The 22,823-nt window shown below is 40.5% G+C and overlaps 1 long non-coding RNA gene across 1 annotated transcript; it reads right to left on the minus strand.

Annotated features, from left to right (window-relative positions):
- Positions 1 to 15,856: 15,856 nt before the first annotated feature.
- On the minus strand, positions 15,857 to 20,622 carry LOC120726228. The gene is made up of 3 exons (XR_005694299.1): positions 20,301 to 20,622; positions 19,947 to 20,052; positions 15,857 to 17,337 (listed from the first exon to the last, which is right to left on the minus strand). It is a non-coding gene; the product is annotated as an uncharacterized LOC120726228 (long non-coding RNA).
- Between the last annotated feature and the right edge of the window lie 2,201 nt (positions 20,623 to 22,823).

Genomic DNA, 22,823 nt, shown 5'->3' on the forward strand with positions numbered 1-22,823 from the left:
AGAAATGATGATGGATGATGATGGCAGCAGCCGTTCTTCTCTGCGTGAGTAGCTTAATGTTGTTCGTGTGTAATTTACGTTGAGTAGGCCAACCACGTTATTACATTAATGCATGTAAGGTGAACTAGCAAACCTCATCATGGCTACATGCGGCTGTCTTATTGTTTGATGGCAGATATTCCCTTCACCCTGGCCAAAAAGGCTAAAATGACCAAAGAAAAAGTGGAAAACAGTTAAACATGAGAGGTTTTTGGACAAAGTTTGTGTTTTTTCCATTGTTTAAGCACTGCTTCCAGCCAAGAGTGATGCCATAAATCCTCTATAGCTGCAGAAAAGGCACACATTGTTATCTTTTTACAAAAAAACATGAGAGGTTTTTGGACCAATTTTGTGTTCTCCATTCTTTAAGCACTGGTTTAAGCACCGTTTAAGCACCGGCACCGTTTCAAAAGTACCGGTTTGGCACCGGTATCGGATAAAACCTTAATGATACCCATCCCTACCCGCGACAATATGAAACAGGAAAATCCATTTATTTCAACAAAGTAACTATATTCTAAATACCACCTTTCTAAATGGTAACTGTAACGAAATACAGTTACTCATATTTTGTATTTTAAATACGTAACGGCGGTACATGTATTCCGTTACTTCCCAACACTGCTTGTACATAGCAATGCTGTTACTATGGTAAGACTGGCCACTATGACTGATGCCTTAAAGCCAGATTTATTACCAGTCAACAGTGATTCTTCAGTATTCTTTTTGGTATATTAAATTCTTCAATAGACAACTTCAGTGTATGGAAAGAAAAGCTGCATTGTCTGCTTGGCTTTAAATTTCCTGAAGAGTTACATATGACAACCTACTATTATTGCTGTCACATGAGTTCAAAAGGCATCAGCACCATGATACAATCCCAACAACCTTAAAGGTTAGTCTTGGCATGGTTGTGCTGCAGTCTGTGGTTTACAGTAAGGTTGCAGACAAGGTGGTTTATTAACTATATAGGTATTTTTCATTCAGCTCAACACGAGTCCAGTTCATAATTCAGTGTTTTATGGCTGGCTAGCCTTTGATATATATGTATATATATATATATATATATATGCCATTCTGTTGGAGAGTTAGGCAATTTAGCTAGCTAAAAGTTGGAGTGCATAGTCAACAGCAGGCCAAACATGAGTGAGGTTTTGCTTTTCTTTTTCTGAAACGGGGGCAAAAGCTCTGTCGTTGTCTGACCACAGGAATCTGACCATCCAGGCCGGTTGCTCTCATGTGGCCCGCCACCACAACCTCATGCATTCCAAAGCACACAAACATGTTGACTCCCCAATCCAGATTGTTCCAGCAGCCAGCTCTTAAACATCCGCACTGTTTTTCACTTGTTTCAGCAAACCACCTGTCCATCAGGCCAATACAGTTCTCATTAAGATGAACTCACTCTCAACATCCTGCTTTCCTTAAGCCTTGTTTGCCTGTTTTCAGTTTCACAGCAATAGTTCTGGTCTTATGCAAAAATGGATAACAAACTCCCTTGATTAAGTCAAGTCTTCATGTAGGTCCACTTTTTCTTTTTTCTTTCTTTTTTGGCTACTATGTACTGATTTAATTCTTGTTAGAAATAATACAGAATGCTCTACACTGCCATTGCAAGCACTGTCAGAACAATTATATTCTGAGTGCAGATGATAGTTTGTACTAATATAAATATGTCAGCAATGATGCTGATTAAGGTTGCTGGATAGGGTCAGCCTTCTTCTATCAGTGAGCATCAGGATCCTGTGATGACTCTCACATCAGGGTGTCTGAGTTTCACCGTTCCCATTCTTCTTTCATTTTGATAGCTAATCAATGAGAGGCCTGGAGGAGGACCAGCTGAGTTCAGACGAAAGGATCCTAATTGAATCTGACAATAATTTTCACATATTTCTCCTGCCCTGTCTCAGATGCCATTAGCGACATCACTGTGATAATAGTTGCCATGACAGCATGAGCAATGCTCATTAATGACCCGGCTGGTGGTAATGTTCTGGGTCATATTTCCCTTTTCTCCCCTTTTTGCTTTCTTTCTTTTAAATCTTCTTTCAGACCTTTCACCATAAAACAGATGGGAAGTAATACATATATCAGGAAGTTATAAGCATGAAAGAATCTACATCTAAAACCTCATTTACGTTTCCTAAGAGAGTGACGTTCAATTTTATTTTATTTGTAAGTTGTGCTAATTTCTGGAGTGAATATGAGAGGGTTTTAATTGGGAAATCTTTACATATAATAAACAATTCAATCAATAAAATGACTTTGAACATGAAGTCTGGGGCTAATTCTTGCTGTTGATATAATCCACCAACCACAGTCTCCACAGTAAAGGGGCACATGTGGACAACAGCTTCCATAAGGATTCTATTCTTATGCTCCAAGCGCAACAGAGCAAAGTCAACACAAAACAAACATCTGTTGTGGACAGGCCTGTGTTTTCAGTGTGGTCTGGAGCCGCTTAACGAGAGCGGTGGACAATTTCCCAAGAGGCTTGGAAGGACAAACACCTCCTCTTTTACTGAGGACAAATGCTTCTGGAGGGGGCTGTGTTCGTCTGTGCTCGCTGTAAACACGAGGGTGTCAGGAACCAATGTCACATGCGACTGGTGGGGGACTTCCGGCATTGAGGGCCAAGTAAGCAACCACAGAGGCACTCTGTGGAAAGAAGCAAACAGCTGAACTCAAGAACCACAATCATGCACACTTGCACGTACAGAACATGGTTACACACACAGACACACACACATTTTGCTGTTAGCCAAATCACCCAAATTGTACAAAATTGAACTACAAGAAATTGGACTTTCTTGGATTGGAAGCCATCTTTTGCTAAGTAGTTACATTATCACTGAGAGTACAAGTGTCCGCTACTAAAAGGCAATTTTATGTCCTGAACTGAAAAAATGACAATGCCCGTCTGTCTGTACTTAACTAAATTGGGACAGTAGCATCTTGAATGGTAAATACAGTGAATATTACATTAAACATAGTAAATTGTATGTATTCACATATATAGAAAGATCATATGAAAAAGTTACCACATTAAGCTATTTGGCAAGAGGACAATACTACCAGTATGGAGGATAACAGTGATGAATTAAACAGATATTGTCTTCCTAAATTATCATACTTATTTATTTCATGAAGTTTAAATGTTTAGAACTGCTTTAAGCAAAGATATGACACATTTCCAGGGTATGCATATCATTTCCAACTGGCTAACAGGTTAGTTTGTAAATTCCTTGAAGAACTTTTGAAATTCAAGTGTAAATGCTGGCTTCTCAACAAAAGCCTCATATTTTCCTGCTTGAGTGGATGCACGTTTGAACCCCTTTGTTACAGGAGAAAAAGAAATGGAGAAACATTTTGAAGTTGGCTGACAGATTCCATTGGTCCTGAGGCTGTTTGACGTGCCGCATCCCTGCAAATTAAGGTTAAGGCAAGGTAGATGAAATCTATCAGAGCTTGACTCTGTCTCATCAGATGGAACAAGCAGCTTCAGGGCATCCCTTGTCTCCGTCTTGTCATTACACACGTACATGTGCTCAGCCACACACTCATCCACATATGCACAAAGACACGTGCGCACATATACAGATACACATTGTGCACGTGGATTTTGTATGCATATGCTTTTGTTCTCACTCTGTCGACAGATTTCTTCAAAGCAATGTACATTATTCAAAGTAGTATTCATATACAGTTTTTAGTTTTTTAAAAAAGCAAAGGAATATGCTTCAATGCTGTTTGCAAAAGACACAATATTAATCAAAGTCCACCACAAAAAAGCAACCAGACAAACATATTTACAGATCACTATTCCAGGGAAAGGGCATTTATAGACGTGCTTCATCTCCAGGGTTTACTATATCACCATTTGTTACTGCTGCACATGCTGCAGTAGTGCAAACAGTGGAAATTTAATGCTAAAAGACCCCAAGACCCTGTCTCCATTAAAAAGTGAATCAGGAAGTGCAGAGGAAAGCAATACCGCAAGTGATGTGCTCTTCGTGCTTTTCTTTCCTGTTTAGTAAGTATGCATGACAAAATGCTGCACAACTGATAGAAATAATATGGAAAATATGAAGAAAAAAATGCAAAAAAAAAAAAAATACATGTATTGACAGTGACTTGTTATTTCACCTTCCTTAATTCAGAAGGGAACGTGCGATAATGCAGTGTAAACACACTTCTGCCTTAATGCAGAGCAGCTGGACGAGCCTGAGAGGTGGCGTCCAACCGTTCAAACATGATATAAAAACATTTACACACTGTCGTGGAACTCTGTTCAACCTTTTTTTTTTTTTTTTTTAAATACAAATAATACAAATCTACCAGTAATATCTGGTGCGACACCATATACACACATAAGCCACAAATACAAATTTATTTTACATTGCATTGTCTACTAATACACTGTACATTATCAAAAACTGACTATTTTTGGTGCACAGTGGAAAATTGCATACTAGTCTGATGCAAACTATTTGTTTAAGCTTAGCTCAGGGGCCTTTTATCTTGACTGGTTAGGTACAGTGTGCAGACCACTCCTACAACTGTGCATGATGACAGAATGAGGACGGGAGTGGAATAAAGGTTTACACTGCTGCAATTACATAATTTTGTTTGTGAATGAGGATCTGCCCGTTTAAACATTGTGAGTGTAGACTGATAAAAGCTGAAATCTGTTGGTGTTTGGGTAAACAAACATTTGTAGGAGGTGTAACAGTTCTACCGAGAGAGAAACTGTACAAGTGTTGTTAAAAAAAAGATTGTACTGTTTGTAAATGCAAAACATATAAATTTCATAAATTGAAATTTCATAAATTATTCAATCGGCTTATCATCTGTGTTCTAATAAACCTTAGTCTGTCAGACTTTGGCACAAACAAAACTAATCCTTAAATAAACATTGTTAAATATGTTAAAGTCTATTTCAAGGAAAAGGATTAAGTATACTGCTGTCTAGGTTTTTGTTTTTTAATATTTTCTTTAAACACACATTCAGACATTCTCCACATAGCTCCATCAGAAAAACCTAACCTGGTGTAATCTACCTATACATGTATGGATGCTATGAAGAATATATCTATGCTTTGATCCTACGTTATGCATGTACAAAATGCATTATAAACATCTGGTTCACAGTGTAAGTCACGAACCTACCTGCAGTAATATGGCATCATCATCTGGAACTCAAAAAAAAAAGAAAGAAGCATTTTGTTGTTGTTAAAATTACTTTTATTCTAATCTAATCTTTGTATTATTGTGTTGCTAAAACAATCAGAGTTATTCTCAGGCAGTCAATCTCTGGCATGTGTGCATTTGTGTGTATTGCCACATGTGTCTTTTGTTAGCAATGTAAACTTCATTAAGTTTCAGGATAGCAGCGTAGTAAGTCTAACAAAAGGCATTTGTCGAGAATGCATGCATCCCATTTGACTGTCTTTTGTTTAAGTGAGCAAATTAAATATCAGGGCTAAGACAGGAGCAGCACAGTCAGTTAATTATGTCTAATAAATCTTGGTCCAAATTGCCCTCCAGGGGTGGAAACGGCTGCCGGGGGATGGAGGAACCGAAGTGGCACTTTGGTATTTGTTATTCTACCTTCAACAGATTACGCACGCTGACTTGTCATCCTTCATCCAGTTGGGCAAGTGAAGTGAAGGGAGAACGTCAACACGCCGTTGGTCACTGCTTCTGTTTACCTCACTATAGCCTGCGGGGGACACGCGCTAATCAGCATCCAGCAAAATGCTCTGTAATTGGCTGTGTTTACTCTGTTTTAGCATGATTTCATGCTTGATTGGATTGTCGTATCCCATTTGAGGAAAATGGTCTCCCACTTCTTGTGCATGAGATTGTGTGTACATGGGTTGGTCGAATATGTATATTTCGAGCTGTGTGTATGTGTGGGACTGGAGTGAGGTGCCATAAAGGGTGTCAGATGAGGAAGTATAAAAGTTTTGTTTGTAATCATGGTGGTTTTTCCCCACAATCAAATCTGAAAACAGGATACAGACTTTAGGATTTCATTTTCTTTCACCCTACTTGTCACTATTTACACTTAACATCACCTCACCTCAACTCAGTACAAAATATATCACTCTGACCACAATGTACCTCAGATGTAAAGAAGGAATATCCTGACATAAGTATGTTGGGGTTTTAGGCACATATATGCAGATCATGTGGGGTCTGAGGTTTGTCTCCTACTGTAAGCGCCCATAACACTCAGCTCTTTGTGCCTCTGTATGTAAAATGAAACTTGATAAATGTTCACCACAGTGTTCTGGGTTGGAGTTAAAGTTCTTTTGTGAAATAGGTATGTACCGTATCCTGCTACTGCATGTTTGTGTTGGAAAAAGGCAGTTCAGTGGATCCAGAAGTAAGCTAAAGAAAACTTTAAGTTAAACTTTCAGCCAGGCCCTCTCAGCCTTTCTGTATTTGTAAAAAAAAAAAAAAAAAAAAAAATCCTAAACATTATTCTGACAATAAAAAAATGCTGACAACAAACTTTATCCTGTAATAAAGTTCAGAATATGCTAATGAAAAGAATAAAAAGCATTTCTGTCACATCTCTGGAGAATTTCAAAGATATTAGTTCACAAAGGGTTCTTAATGTTTTACTCCCTTACACCCTGTTTTTAGCCCAAACTAAAACCTGATATGTCTTTGAGGTATTTTTTAGTCTGTTAATACTTCATTTGAGAGACATCCGAGTGAAAACAACTTGAACTGCACCTTTCCAGAGGCTGTCCATGTTTGAGTTGGGAACTATAAAGAGGGGTTGGTTGGGGTATAACTCAGATGGGATTTTGCCATGAGGTAAACTGGCAACAAACCAATGATGGGGAGATGTCATAGATATGATTTAGAGGTTGGTTTTAGGGGTGCAGTGAGTAACCTAGACAAATTCGTACAGATCTTGAGAGGGACATAACTGCGGTGATTCTGAACGAGAGAACTCAAAATCAGATCAATGAGTAACTTGAGGCCTATAGGATGGACAAAAATAGCCTCTGTTGTGAAAACTGCTACTAGCTTTGGTGGTGGTTGTACTAGACAGATCATTTTTATATAAAGTTAGCTTATCTGTAAATTAAAAGTACTTAATTAACTGACGATCAACTTATGTAATCTAAAATATAAAAAAATTAATAAAGCACTGAACTCACAATGAAAGCATAAATTCTAAGGGCAATGAAAAAAGTTTAACAATGAGGCCATAAACGTACACTTATGCAACTGAGAATCTTAAGTAATTAAATAAAATGTGAAGCGGGCAGTAAAGAGGATTGTTAGTGAGTAGGCCATGGAGGGTATTTACACTCATTATTGAAATTAACCTCATCCAAATATCTCTCTGGGTCTGCTCCATGGCTGTGGTGCAGTTAGATTGTTGCTTTAAAAGGGAGTTATTTCCTTAGCTTTCCTTCAGTTGTTATTATTAATACTCATATCAGTGAAACTGGCAAAGGTGTCGCAGGGTTTGCAAACTTACCAGATTTTCCCAGCCATTGACTCTAGTAGAGTAGACGTCTCACTTACATCTTTGAGTCATAAGTAAAAATGTACACTACTGCACAAAAGTCTTGAGTCATCCATAATTTCTTTCTATCTTGCTTCCAAAGAGCCAGACGTTCTTTTATTAGTTTAGCAATAGTTTAGTGGGTTTTTTTTTTAATTTGTTAAACCACTACATACTGACACATTTTGAGTAATTCAACCATACAACACCTAGGGAAGAATCAGTGTTTTGTCTGCAGATAACGAACAGCTTAGCACAAATACAAGTTCTGCTAAATTCATCTGGATTTTATTTATATAGTGCCAAATCACAACAACAGATTGCCTCAAGGTGCTTTATAATGTAAGGTAAAGACACTACTGTACTAGTCTATACAACTCTAAAGTGTATCTTTATGAACTTTGTTACTAGCAGCATATTACAGAAATACCTCATTTGTGCTAATATATTTAGTTGAATGTACAAAAAATGCCAACAATAACATTTGACAAGCATGAAATAGTATTTTTGCATTACAATATGATTCTAAAAAAGTTATTAGCTGAAAACTAGACATATCTTGGTCCTTACAAAATCTGAGATGATGCTTCATCATCATTCTGGAATTTTGGCTAGCTTTGCGTTAGCAAGCACACGTGAACCACACATGAACTCATAATTGTAGTGCAAGTGCAAGTGGAACTGATAAGCGGAATCGATAGTCAGGTAGGCTAACAAGTTCAAGGAATTTAACTTCTGGAAAACAATTCTTCTCAATTTCCATCCCTTGTTAGAGGTCAGGACAGACGACTACAATGGTTCTCTTGTAGTTTGTGGCTGAATTTCAGTCACTGGTGCTGGGGATCCTGTCAAAATTGATGCAATTATGCACATAGGAAAGTGCCATCAGATTTCAAACCACCATGCAATACCATCTGGAAAGCTTCTGATTGGCATCAGCTTTCTTCTTCAACATGACGATGATCCCAAACACCAATGCAGTAAAAGCAAATAGCTGGGTAGAAACACAATAAAATCAATAAGCTATTCACGGACGTTCCCATAGCTTGGACCTTAACATTATTGACCCAGTGTGAAATCATCTTGACAGAGAACAACAGGCAGCTAACATCCAAATTAGAGCTTTGATTGTCTTTCAAGAAGCCTGGGGAACTATACCTGAAGACTTTAATACTTAAATACTTAATACTTAAAAATTTTGCCTAAGAGCTTCAAGGGTATGTTGAAGACTAAAGGTGGAGATATGAAATATTGACTTTCAGGCTCACTGGAATAGCACAGTTTTATTGGCTTATATACTGTATTTCCATGTATGTTTCAAAATACCAATTTCCCTGGCAAAATGAAAAGAAATTTGTGTTGACTCAAGACTTTTGCACAGTATTGTATTCCTGTTCCAGGGAGCAGTTGGTTGTTTCCCCCCCCCTTATTTCTCAACTACATACACTTACTGTGTAGATAATTTGGATTTATCGAAAAAATAAATAAATTAAAACTTAAATTAGCTGATGGTTAACCTTTATTCCCTCAACACATGGCTTGTCCTCCAAAAAAGAAAATGGTCCAAACTGACTGACAAAACATGCAAAATTGCTATTACGTGGATTCGTTTCAGTGCTGGTGTGCGTGCAGTTTTTGTGTTTGCGTGGGGCAAAAAGAATAACTGAAACACCTTACAGGCTGTAGAAACAATCTGTAACATTTGTTTAAGCCATCTTTCTCACTCACACATAGATGTCAAAGTAAATGGAACATTTAAAGGAGCTGAATAACAGAATTAGCTAATGTATGCTTATAACATTATGATATCATGACAGCATGAGAGCAGAAGTCACTGGTTACATGTGGGCGATGCAGCAACATTTGGCAAATCCATTTTAAGTAAGCATTACTAAGAGAATATCTCCTATGTGTTGATATTCATACACTTACTTTGGTGGGAACAAAATGCAAATGGGGAGGGGGAATACTGAGAATATTGTCCAAAGGTTCAAACTTCAGATGTTCATGGGTGAGGGTTTTTTTTTTTTTAGCCATTGGGAATATGGGGGAGATTCTGAGGAATTCCATGCTTTGACCAGTAGCAACCATTTTTGTGACATCCTATTAGCATATTTAGTGATGTCATTACTTTGGGGACATGCCTGAAATCTATATTTCTTGTTTATAGTTGTTACATTTGTTTGTTTGTTTTGTGTGACCAAAATAACACAAATCAACATTTCACTTCCTTAGATGTCCAGCAATGCACTAGTCAAGTGTGTAGATCATCGAATGAACAGACACATACACACAGTTCACTTTTAACTTTTGTGTCATGGGATTAGAGTAGTGTCCTGGATCTGGTAGTGAACCCAACACTGTCCCAGCTTTGTTGGCATGGGTGGGAAAAACACTAAGCCACAATGACCAGGCTTGTCAAACATGTCCTCCAAACATGTCATTCTGAATCCCCTTCAAGAGCTGTGCTGGGCCGTGCTACCCAGGGCCCTGTTAACACTCCAAACATTCAGAGTCACAGACCCGTGTCCCCAGCCGTGCTCTTTAAACAGTTGTTAAAACTTACAGTTTTGCAATGTCAACAGCCTGAGAACGACCCTTCTGGGGCTGCTACTGCACTATATGCACAGTGGAACCCCAATGCAGAAAGGGAAAAGGGGAAAAAGAGAGGGCAAGGGTGAAGGACAGGGTGTGTGAGAGGAAAGCAATGGATGGATGAAAAACTTCATGCAGTGGCTGTGGTGGCCCCTGCTCTCCTCCTCCTGTCTACTTCATGAAGGATCTGATTGAGAGACAGACCAACCCAACTCAGACCCATTCAACCAAAATGCTCCTACGCCCCTGACCTGCTGTCTAAACCCCCTAAATTAGACTACTGAGACCCTAGGAGCAAGGCTTAAATTACCAGAACCTGTGAAACCTTGGCAAGCCTCATCACCCTGAATGGAAATGCTGTGCAAATAAAAGCAGACTGGCCTGTCTTCGCTCTCTCTCTGCCCACAGATGGATGGTGAAAGGCAACATGAGCCTCCATGGCAGAGACTGGAGGAATAGTTAGCGGGTTTCCCTTCTGGACCCTATAGATCCCAGAGTCTACGTTAGTATACCCCATGGAAAGTCTAACCTGTCTAAGGAGTGTCTGTTGTTTGCCAATGCAAGCTCATTCTGAAAGAACAAAAGGAACCAAAAGACTCACGAGGTGACAAAACAGTGTGAATGATGATATACGTTGAACCAAGGTGAAAATTTGTCAACCTACCAGGTAAGGGATGCATTTTGATGACAATTTAAGGGACATTTTAAAGGCTGCTCTGGGTAAGCCCCACCACCCCGCTGATATCCTACTCTCATGTCATCCAGAGGAAAGGGATAGCAGAGAGGATTTCCCCTTTTTAAGAGAATGTGGTAGGCCACCCAACCAAATCATTTTACACTTACCCTGTGATGTTATTCATGCATCATGGAAGCTAAAAACACATAAATGCAGACTTCCAGAGACACACAAGCATTTCTCCACACCTCTACACATGCTCAGCTGGCTATTGTCTGTCATACATAACAAGGTTAGAAGAGCCTGCAGACAAACAGACATACAGAGCAGGTGAGCTCACTAGACAGCCTATGTGCCTGTGAATGTTTTTAGGCACTGGCCATGTATATGGAAACTGAGGCAAAGGGTGATGGCAGGGGGTAGATTAGCACATGCCCCACAGTGTGATCAAAAAGGAAAATAAAAATGTATTGTGGACGTAATAGAGCAGAATCAAAATTGGCCCCACTGGGCAACAAGAAATGGCCACCACTTAGATGCATGAAACCCCAGACTTTATGCAACTCTTTTCGTTCTTATTAATGTTTTTTCCCCCCTTCATTCTGGATGTGATGAAGGAGAAATGTAATTCATCTGTGAATGTGTGAAGACAAGCTTCCTCCCCTTCCCTAACGTAAGGTGTCGGAAATAAGAGAAATGATTATGGAAGGAGAAGGGAAAGGAAACTTAATGGGAGGAAATCGTTTAGACTTTTCAGTCATTTTAATGTCCTCATGTCTGTTTCAAATCATCCTTGAAGGTACGGACACACTAGTCTATCATAGACAGGGCTTTATTGCAAACCTGTTCAACGCACAAGTTTTGTTGTTGTGCATAACAAAATATATTCTTAGAAATTGCAGATTCACTGAGTGCAGTTTGGAATGTGGAGTTATGGTTTGATGTCCTCCAAGCCACCTGAAAAGAAACTGGTGTTATACTGTCCTCATGTTAAAAATAAATAAATAAATGCATAAATTCTGGCTTACTAAACAATGTACTGTAAATGCATATAATGTGGAATCCTTACAATTGTCTCCAGAAAAAGCCCTCCAACCTTTCTTTTGCACATTAAGACACCCTGGAGTCAAAACTTCAGCTGCTGCCTCTGCTTGTTCACCCTGCCTGAGGCCCTTTGTCTTCTAAAGACCTGTTTGTTCACAAGTGGAGCACAGCAGGTGTTTGAGGAAAGTGCAATGTGGAATTGTGCATCCCACTGCTGCTGCAAGACTCATTTATTGAAATGTTCTCCATTTCTCAACAAAATACACTACGCTTTCAGGCTAGTGTGTACTACTTCCTCATCACGAATCTGTAAAAGTTGCCAGTGGTGGAAAGGCACATCTTAAGGGGAATGCAATTCCCCATAGAAAACACTACTATAGTCTGTTCTAAAGCAAATTATTCAGCTGCAGACCTTCATTTTACCTGTCAATAATGTGCTCATAATTGGGAGGGATTGTGCATTTACAGTAGGTCTGCTCCTTAGTCCCTGCTCCTGGTTCAGGACAACCTTTGCCAATAATAAAGTGGAACCCAATCAAATCAAATAGACCAGTGGATCTTTACCGAGTAATTGGGGATCTGTGTAATCGTTAACCTTGGCTCAGTGTGGGAAGTTAATGAATCAAATCAATACCTCTCTCTACTGATCCATAATTATTTGAAAAGAGATGAAAAATTAAACAGGCCGAGCCTATGAGGTTATCATGCCATGCAATTAGTCCGCCGTAGGGAGATTATGTTACCTAGATACCATTGGGGAAGTATAATTTCTCTTACAGATGGAGTTTTTTTTTTTTTTTTTTTTTTTTTAATGAAGAGTGCAATTACCTAAATAGGTCAGCCAAAGACACACTGCTGCTGTTGCTGCTGCTGCAATAGCAGCAGCATGCTGCCTCTTAACATACCTGAGAGAAAGCTCATGGAGAAAAGAGAGAGAGAGAGAGAGAGAGAGAGAGAGAGAGAGCACTGTCTGCAACTGTTGCTGTTTCCTTCACTATCGTCCTCTTCTTTTTTATTGTTTCTCACTCTCCTACTGAAGCTCCCTGTATGATTTTCTGGTTTCCCATAATTGCATACATTTAAATCTTTGCTAAGCAGAAAATTAAACTTTCCTCCAAATGTTTTTTTCCAAATCAATTCGGTGATTTGTCATGAAAACGACATGTGCGGTAAGCCAAAAAAAGTGCCGTCTACACGAAATCAGCAAGACAGGGATCTTTTTTCAACACGTCTTTGTGCTGTCCCGCCATCCACTGTAATACATTATGTTGTTGATATTGTCATCATCTATGTATTTGATTTTTGTTGCAGTTCTGCAACCACACACCAGTAATACTTGATTTTTTTTTTTAATGAGTGCAATGGATAGAGTTTATTTTTGTATACAATATACATTTTTCCACTGAAGTTTGAAAATTACAAAAGACAAATAATACTTATGGGAAGGAGTAGAATATTAACCCCTGTATTTTCTCGGACGCCACTCCACTGTATGATATCTCGAGATTCACTTAGAAGCTCGTTAAGAATAAATAAAAGCATTACACCGCCAGCACTATTGTTATGCTGTGAAATTGCCATAACCACTTCTATTTTGTGTTTATATTTTGCTATGTGGTTGCAATTAGGAAAAACATATAGCATACACTGAGCTCAGAAGGGCACTAATACTGACAAGCAGGTAACTCAGAGTGGGTACTCCTGTAGTCCTAGCCTTATAGTCTGCGCTGAAACACAGACTACAAGGTGATGTAGCTGTAATAAAAACTGCGTGGCGTATAAAGAAAGTGAATTAAAGAACAGCCGTGAAAGGGGGCCACCTATAAATACGTTTTTTGTTACATCTGATCCAAAACCAACCCTGCAAAAGTAGGTGTTAATCTCTGCATGCACGATATGATTGAAAGGAAAAAATTGGCACGCGCATCCTCTCCTCAACACGGAACGAGTGACCTTGTGAACCGCCAAATGGTGCCTGTTTCAGGTTCTTAATGTGGCAGGTGCCTTGATCACGATTCAACCAATTTGTCAACAAGCGCTGCTTTCCTGAAACTTGGCAGAGACTGCATCTCAGATTCCAAGTTGAAACTTGGACGATCACATTCCGAAGCTGGAGGAGTTTTATTTGTCTGTGATATACACCTCTTTGTTGTTGTGCTTGAACTGCACTTAAGAAAAAAAAGCACACTTTACCATCGCACGGGGGAAAACATCAGATAATACTTCAGGTATCCCGACAGAGAGTAATTTGATCCAGAGTGATAAGATCTGCAAATGACAGGGACGCCGTATTCATCCTGTCTTTTTTGATGGACAAGCTCTGCCCAACCCTCCTACACACTGACACATAGGAAATATGTTTCAGGGAATGACACTAGCATACCCTCTTACACTTAATCATTGTCAATCACTCGGCGCACTTGGCTCATTGGGTAATAGGAACAGATCCAACATCACATCCCCTCCAATCTGTTTGGCTCTCGCACGGGAGGTGCATGCTGTTTTCATGCCTGTGTGGGATGGCTTCAAGCTGTTTTCTTATCAAAAGGCCCATTCAGACATTCTCTTTGAGAGGCATCGCAAACCTCAGATCTCACAGCCTCCGTTCAACCACATGTCTTCATTTAAGAGGCCAGAATCAGATTTGCTGCCACGAAGAGCTGTCACTGTTAAAGAATGGGATGTGATTTATCATTCTAAACCACACACAGAAAAGATAACCAGAGCGCTAGCATTTGTACGCATATGCGCACGCAAGCACACACACGCATCCGCGCACCGACTCCCCACCCCTTCACCCTTACACCTCACATAAATACCTAAAAAAACAGATCAACACATCATCTCAAGCTCACTCATCCCCTGGCTCAATCACTCCTATATGTTTTCGCACAAAACCACAATTTCACACAGAGGCTTTTTTGCCCCACACTCTTTTGCAGCGAAGAGTTGGATCACATGCTTTTTACAAACTGCAACTACATCACCTTCCACCCAGGGATCCTGTCTAAACGTTCTCTTTTAAACCTCCACTAACAGTCTCATCATTGATTTTATGTCTGTGTTTTTTTTCCTTCTTCTTCCTCAGGTTGTAAGCAAGCAAACACAGCTGAACCCTAACACCCTGTGTCCCACTGTGTCTCCCTCAGGGTGTTCTCATCACAAAACAGCTCCACAACAACTCCAGAGTGAAACACCCTCAGCAACACAGGCCACAGAAAGGCAAAGGTGACAGGAGCAGGTTTTTTCACCATTTCAAACGTACAGAGCCATCAAATAAACTTCTTGCTCTCTCAACATTGGGAGGTTGAGCATAGTTACTTCTCCAAAGAAGTAGTTTCTCTTAACTCTATCCATTTCTCACTTTTTACCCTCCCATTTCTCTTTCTCTCACAATTTCTCTCTCGCGCTCTCCAGTTGCTGCTTATTATTTCTTTGTGGAAGAGTATGTGATTGCCAAGATTGCTTGGTGGCTGTCTCGTCTGAAGTTGCCTGTTTCAACGCGAAGGCAGAAAAGACTCAGATTCTCCACTTTAGATCTCGCAGCCTCTTTCTTCTCCTTGCCCTTTTGTGCTCTCTCTCTCTCTCTCTGGCGCTTTTTTGTCAACCGTCTCGGCGTATAGTGGTTTCAGTGGGGTAAATAATCATCATAAGGTGTGTTTGGTGGGGAGTGAGGGGTGTAGCGAGGAGACTAAACTTGCCAAAGACTGCAAGTGTACGGCTCGTCTCCACTCCCGTCCCTGTTAGCTCAGCCATTTTTGAGCGGTCAGGCTGTCTTGCCACAATCACACGCTGGCGCCACAATTGCCTAGCCCCAACTGCAACCCTTTCACTGTGTAATGAATACATCCAGAAATAAACTAACCACTCGTGCCCCGCTGCTTGCCCCCTGTGCGCATATGTACAGAAGAAAGACTGGAGTAATATTTGCGTTGTGCCGTGGATAGTGGTAAGCTCACCTGGGCCCGGGACGTCGCGTGGCGATGGCGTGGTTGTGGTTCCAACACAGAACCGGTCAGTGAGAGAGAAATGACCACCGGCTGGTGTCACCTTCTGGTGTGATCGTGCAGATCCCTGGTCGAGGAAATGTTTGAGAGGAATGAAGAGGACCAGAGAGGAAGAGCGGTGTTTATGACCCCCTCAGAGATGTTGATGTCGAATTGTACTCATTTTAAACAGCACGTTCATGCAAAAGATATGTACGTGAAGACATGTTGAACATTTTGCTGTTCAAGCAGCAGAGTGTAAGAAAATGATTTTTGTGTTATTCAATTCTGGCTGCATGTCTGTTTAAATGCCACAAGAGATAAATATACCTGCACCAAATCCAGTCTTGATTGTGCATGAGGAGGTCGGATCAGAGCAGTAATTTTCCACCTCTACACTCAGCCTGCTTGAGTGTACCTTAAAGGGTGTTTCTATGAAGCGCTGCATGGTTTTATATGTTTGTGTGTGTCCACCGTATGTTTTCTATGCTTGCGCATGTATTTTGTCTACATTTGGATTGCTGTTTCTTTTTGTCTTCTGCTGTGCTTGTTCGGCAGTCGCTGCGCTCCTTCATTTAAGCTGTCGTTTGATTTGTTTATTTTCATCTCATCTCTCTAAGCAAATAAAAAAAGAACACCTATGAAATCAGATACCACAACATTTATTTTGCATTTCCATCTGTAATAAATGAAACCAATTAAGCCGTACTTTTAAATTAGGGAGGAGGCAATCCTAATTTTCTCCTTAAGTGCGGTTTCCACGGCAATCAGAGGCCTCTGCAGGGGGTCGGGAATGGAGGCGTTGGGTGGGAGCGTGCACAGCAGGGACAAACTGACTGAGTGCAAGAGCCTACTGCACTCGCAGCTGAATCTTCTGCTGGCATGCACTTTCTCTTCCACATACACACGCATATGTCGGTGCGCACACACATGCACACTCAGAAACTCCGAAGCAGTCAACATCACACAAACACTTGCACATATTCTCTCTGTTTATTCAGCCTTATCTACAGGCTTTATGTGAAACTGAAGGTTATAAAAGTGCTCGTATTTATCTTATTGTTGTCACTTAAAAAGATGATGGTTGAGTGATTCACACAGTGATTCTCATAGTCTTTCTAATATGTATGTCTGACGCTGAGACATCCTCTTATGTGTCGGCCTGTTCTTCTTATTTTCCTATGAATTAATTTGTCCCCGGGCAAATGTGGATATGACAGCTTCCTCAATCTGTTAGCAGAAGTGTTTACGGTTCCAGTCAGAATATTAGGAAACTTGGCCCTGTGTCATTGTTTCTTGTCACGTCTGGCTGGATTCTCTCTTTTGCTCTTACGAGTACGAACTGTGATTTTTAAACAGACACATTTTATTTAACCGCACATGAAAATAAGTTGCTCTTTGTTTTTCAATGTATCACATTTCTGGAGAAAATCCGCTTCGCCTGAGACGACAGAAGACTGGAGCTGTAATTGAGAGGGGAAAAAAAACACCTTTAAATGTCCATATATTGAAATAAGTGCTAAGCGACATCAGACAGTTTCATTTTGCACAACGACTTCAAAATTAATAAACAAACTAACTGAATAAATAGAAGCTGTGCTGAAATGTTGACCATGTAAACAGACATACAAGCAGGCTGGCCAGTTGTGAGTATTTATAGCGTCAGTTTGGCAGCTGTTAGAGGAAGCTCAGCTTTTCAAAGTGTTCTGTAGTTTGAAACAACACGGATACGTGTTTATGCATTTTTCTATTTAGTGTTACGTGAAAACTGAAGCTGAAATTTTGGATCTTTTTTTAAGTTTATGTTTATTGTTTCAACATAATTCATCAGCTGGATTTATTCATGTAGACTAAAGTAAACATACAGTGTTTTGTTGAAATGAAAGGGCAATTAAGGATAAATTAGCATTTTTTCCCTTTTTTACATTTATTGATAATGCAGAAGGTTTGAATGAAAATGCAACTCTTCCCTTCTCATAGTTGACAGAGATGAAACAGTAAATCAATTATTAAGATGTAAATTTCACTTTTTGTATTTATGTATATTTTGCATTTTGTTCTTGACTAATTGTCAGTGTATCTTAAAACATCCGCTGCAATGCTAATGACTAATCAGTGACCAAAATTTAAAACAAGAGAACATAGGAAATGTTGCATATACTCAGTCAGTATCACATGTTGTGGTCTGTCATACGAAACTTCAGCCAAGCTTTTTAAATAGAAGACTTCTTATTCCAACTTTGCTTTGGCACCTCAACAGAACTTTCCCTGTAAACAATTAAAACTTTCCTCTTGAACATGACTCTGATACCTACAATTTATCTAGTCTGGCAAGCATTTAGCTTTTTGGTGACAAAAAGATGGAAAGGAAGGAGGGGGGAAAAAAAGCTGGCATTCAATCTATCACACCGGATCTGACATAGCTGTCTTATAGTTTGAGAAAGCAGCTCAGACACAACAGTTGCTAGTCAAACAGAAGTATTCCACAGGCGGAGGAAAGGAAAGACAGAGGCACGGAGAAAGAGAGGGATGAAAAGAAAAAGAAAACGCACAGGCCTTCCCTCGGAAGGGTATTCATAGAGTCAGGCTGTTTCAGGTTCATCTCTCATTACTCCTGGGTGCTCTCTCAAGCTTAGCAGAAATGGATTACGCGACACAAAGAAAGGAATAATCATCCCATTCTCCTCCTCCTTCTCTGATAAACACACACCACACACGGGCACACGCGGACACTTCCACACTTCCATACATGCACTCACAAACATACGCACACTCCCCTTCCAGTTTGTTGTTTCGCCATACACACTGACATACGCGCACTGAGGGAGCTTTGTGTGGCTGTGAGTCGCTGAGTGTGGCGCTCGTTCACTGACTGCATGCCAAGGGACTCGTCAATTATCTCCCCAAACGCACCCAGTCCTCAGGGGGAAAAGGCAGTGAGGGAAACGTCCCTGTTTTTGAGGGAACCTGGAGTTTGCAACATTCAGTTGAGTGACAATACATTCACGCTCTAATTCTAGGCTAGCAAATGTAATGTTTTTCTCTATCTCGCCCTCTCTCCCGCTATCTCCTTTTCTTTTTTTTCTTTGTCTCACTCTTTTCTGCTCTCCTTGTTCTTCTTATCATTCCAACTTTGAGAAGTTGGAGCTCCTAAAGGCTTTAGTCAGTGTGTGTTCTGTGTGGTTTTGAGTGGATTTTGAGCGTCTGTTTATGATTGCTTGTGTGTGTGTGTGTGTGTGTGTGTGTGTGTGTGTGTGTGTGTGTGTGTTTGCATTAAAGAGTGTATGCTTGCAGTTTGATCTTTTTTATCTAATGTAGGCAAGGTAGGTACTCCCTAAAGATTTTTTTTTCCCAAAGCAAATTTAAAAAATGTCTGGAAAAAAACAAACAAACAAACAAAAGAAAAAAATAACAATGTTATTATATGTTATCATATTCATAATTAATTGTGCAATGATTAGCATTTTCTCCTTTCAAGCATGAAACATAGAAAAACCTTAGCCCTTTGTAATAATATAAACAATCACACCTAGCCTTTCATGATTTCAAAGTTTTCACTGAGTGTACTGTCATACAGAAGTATTTTGATTACTTTTTGACTGACTATATTCAACATTTTTGTAACAGATGGGACTCATATCTTTACAGTTTTTTAAGCCTCGAGTCTAACATAAAATTGCTATGTGTTCTGGCAGTCAGTAAGCAGATTGTCTCAGTGGGAATGGCTTTAAAAAAAAGATGTCCATGTCCGTGTTTGTCCTGCTAGTGTGACTCACTATATCTGTGAATTCTGGGCTGTGAGGCTACTTCTACCTGGTTAAATTAAAGAGAATATGAATAATAGATGGAGAGAATGACACTTCCGTCGCCAGGGGTAATGAAAGACCGACTCCTAGCTCTCTCTTGTCATTCCTCTGACTCACCGAGAGCGCTAATAAAGATGACACTTGACAGCTAACGAGACCCATCACGGTGAGGACATGCCCACATACACATAGAAAGACAGAGAGTGAGACTCTAAAAGAAACCGTAAGAAAACAAATGGACGGCAAGAGTCGAGAGGGCATCTAACCTTGAACTGGCCAAAACACCTTGGTGTACTGTCAGGGACCAACTTAAGGTTTAGCCTTTTCTTTGAACTGTTTTAGAGAGTCGGCATCTGACCATCACTCAGGGACCTGCACAAAACAGAGAGGAGTAGGGAGAGAGGCACACACACAGCACACAGAAAGAAAGAGACTGAGAGAAATAGAAGAATTTTTTTTTACATTATATGTGTTAAAAAAAATAAAAAATAATATATATATATACACATAATGGAGAATTTTATGCAAAATATGACAGAGGAAAAGACAGCAAATGAGATTTTATGTCTGTCCATAAAGGCCCAGTGGTGTGTTGGAATAGGAAAGGTTGGGAGCTTCACCTCCAGCATCCACCGCAGATTGCCCAAGGAGTGGGTGTGCCATTGTTTACTGTCCGCGGTGTGGGTAAACAATAAACAATGAAAAGACTGAGGGGTTGCCAGCTCCTCACCCTAATGTTGCCAAGTTGGGACCTCAAACACGCCCCCATGGTCCTCACAGGCCCTACTCACCACCCACTCCCTCGATCCCCTTTTCTACCTCTGTTACCTCCCCCGTTCAGATTCATCCACAGCCCCAGAAGCCCCAGAAACCCCAGAGGGGCGGTCGCGCAGCCTGCCCACGCTGCCCTCCAAGAAACCACGAGAGGGTGTGGTTCCGCCTGGAACAGGGAAGCCATTTATTTTAAGCGCATCTTTGCTGACTGACTCATCTGTTGACTGGAAAGTTGGCTGCATGCTCCACGGGCTGAGGCTCCACCAACCCTGTGGGCTATCAGTCCTTGACCTGCCCTCCCTCCTTTTGGGCCCCCTGCACCTCGGCTTGCCACAAGTTCAAATGCACCAATAGTGACCCACTCCTATCCTCCCACCCACTCTAACCAGCCCTCAACACCACTCTATTTTTGTCTTTTTGCTGGCTCTGCTACCTAGTCTCCTTCTATTGGTCTCAAATTAAAGAACTGTCATTGTTTTACATCTTCAGCTGATCTTCAGCTGGCGTTTTTTGTTTGTTCACAACTCAAAATCTGAGTTAGTCATACAAAAATACATAATCATGTATGATATAGAGGATGAAAAAAAGGCTATCTGCAGTGGAAAACACCTTAACACCTGCCAATGTTATACTCTTCATTATTCTTCATTATTTTATATTTCACTTTAGGTATATAGGCTGTGGAACGGTAAGACTAACAGATAAATTCTGCAGATTTTCATATCTACCTGGCAATAAAAGCAAAGTCTTTTTTTAATGATCTGGGTCATATTTACTTATTCTAATGTTACCACAGAATGAGAACTTAGCTGTGGATGTGTCGTTTATTTCATTTTAAATATTAGTAATAATATGTGAAGCAATTGTAATTATTGTCATAATGTATTGTTCCTATTCCTACAGACGTGGCTGCAACTTGAGTATCAAGTACGCTGAATTAATGCATCATCATTTCTTACCTGCTTTTTATTATGTAGTGGTCAAAGGAAGCTGTGATGTAAGGTGCTTTTTATCTTCTCTGTTTCTCCCCAGGGTTCCTATATTGCTTTTGAGATATCTGTGGGTTCCATGCTATGGCGTGGCGTGCTGACATTCCCTCCACACCCACACTGGCAGCCAATGTGCCAATTAGTGGCCTTCTCCGCAGGGGTGTATGGGAGGTGGAGAACATAGAACAGAACAACGAGAGACAGAGGAGAAAGAGCAAGAGAGAGAGAGTGTATTTGAGTGTCTGTAGATGTGTGTGTCTGTGTGAGTGTGTAACAAGGCCTCAGACCTCAGACATTCCTTTTGCTATGACCTAGGGTACAATTAAAGGGATGTCCCTCCCCTGCCTCCCCTCCTCGGTGGACCACATCAACGGAAGTCCTGGCCCAGCTGGAGGCTCTAATGATGGGAGGGAGGCCAGGTCGCGACCCTGGTGTGCCACCTCAGCACCACACCCTTCCTGTTTAGGTCCAGACAGGGTCCACACCAGGAAAAGAGGAGAGGACAGAGGAAAGGGGAGACAGGGAATGGGAAGGAGTTTTGCATTTCTAAAGATTTGAAGAGTTAGTTCAGAGAGGCTGGAACAAACTAACACTAGTAGTTTTCCTCATGGTGACACACTCTGATTTGTACTTCAGCGAGGTTGCTGTACAAGCTGAGATGACTATATGTTTCTTAAATAACTTACTGCTTCCACTCTTTCCACTGTTTCTTCCATTAAAACATCCTAACTTTGGCTGAGGTGAAAAGCACATACCGTATGGGCTTTACAGACGGCGTGAGTATCTGGGTATTTGTTAGTATGCACAGAGTTGCATTAAGAGTATCATGGGACTGTGGTCCTCATCCATGCTATCATCAGACACCCAAACTGATGGAAAGGCTTGGATAATGATATGTCTGTCTGTCTGTCTGTCATGCCTCTGGATTTGCTTGCTCCACTTGTGAGTGAGGAACAGCATGGGACATGAGGGGGTGGTAAAATGTGTGTGTGTGTATGTGTGCGTGTTTAAGTGTGTGTGCTGTATCAGGCTTTGAATGCGGATGCTATACAAGCAGGTTGGTCATGCGTGCGTGTGTGTGTGTGAGAGTGAGAGCGAGTGTGTGACAGGGGTCCCCACAGATTATAGCTGTTGATGAGTGTCTCCTCTCAGCTTGGAAACCCTGTAATTGTCACCTTGCTCAAGTAGGGGAGATGGGAGAAATACACATTGAATAACAACACTGAAAACCAGCAATCAGAAAAGGGAAAGTTAGAGAGGTATATAACACAATGAAGAACACGCAGACAAAAAAAGAGCAGGTCTGATCAATTACATGACATGTCAGTGACCAAATAAAACAAATGCTGTGCTGCTGTGATTTTGCAATGTTTGCAACAC

This window comes from Simochromis diagramma, unplaced genomic scaffold, assembly GCF_900408965.1.
Source record: "Simochromis diagramma unplaced genomic scaffold, fSimDia1.1 OVJJ01000822.1, whole genome shotgun sequence".
Taxonomy (NCBI): Eukaryota; Metazoa; Chordata; class Actinopteri; order Cichliformes; family Cichlidae; genus Simochromis; species Simochromis diagramma.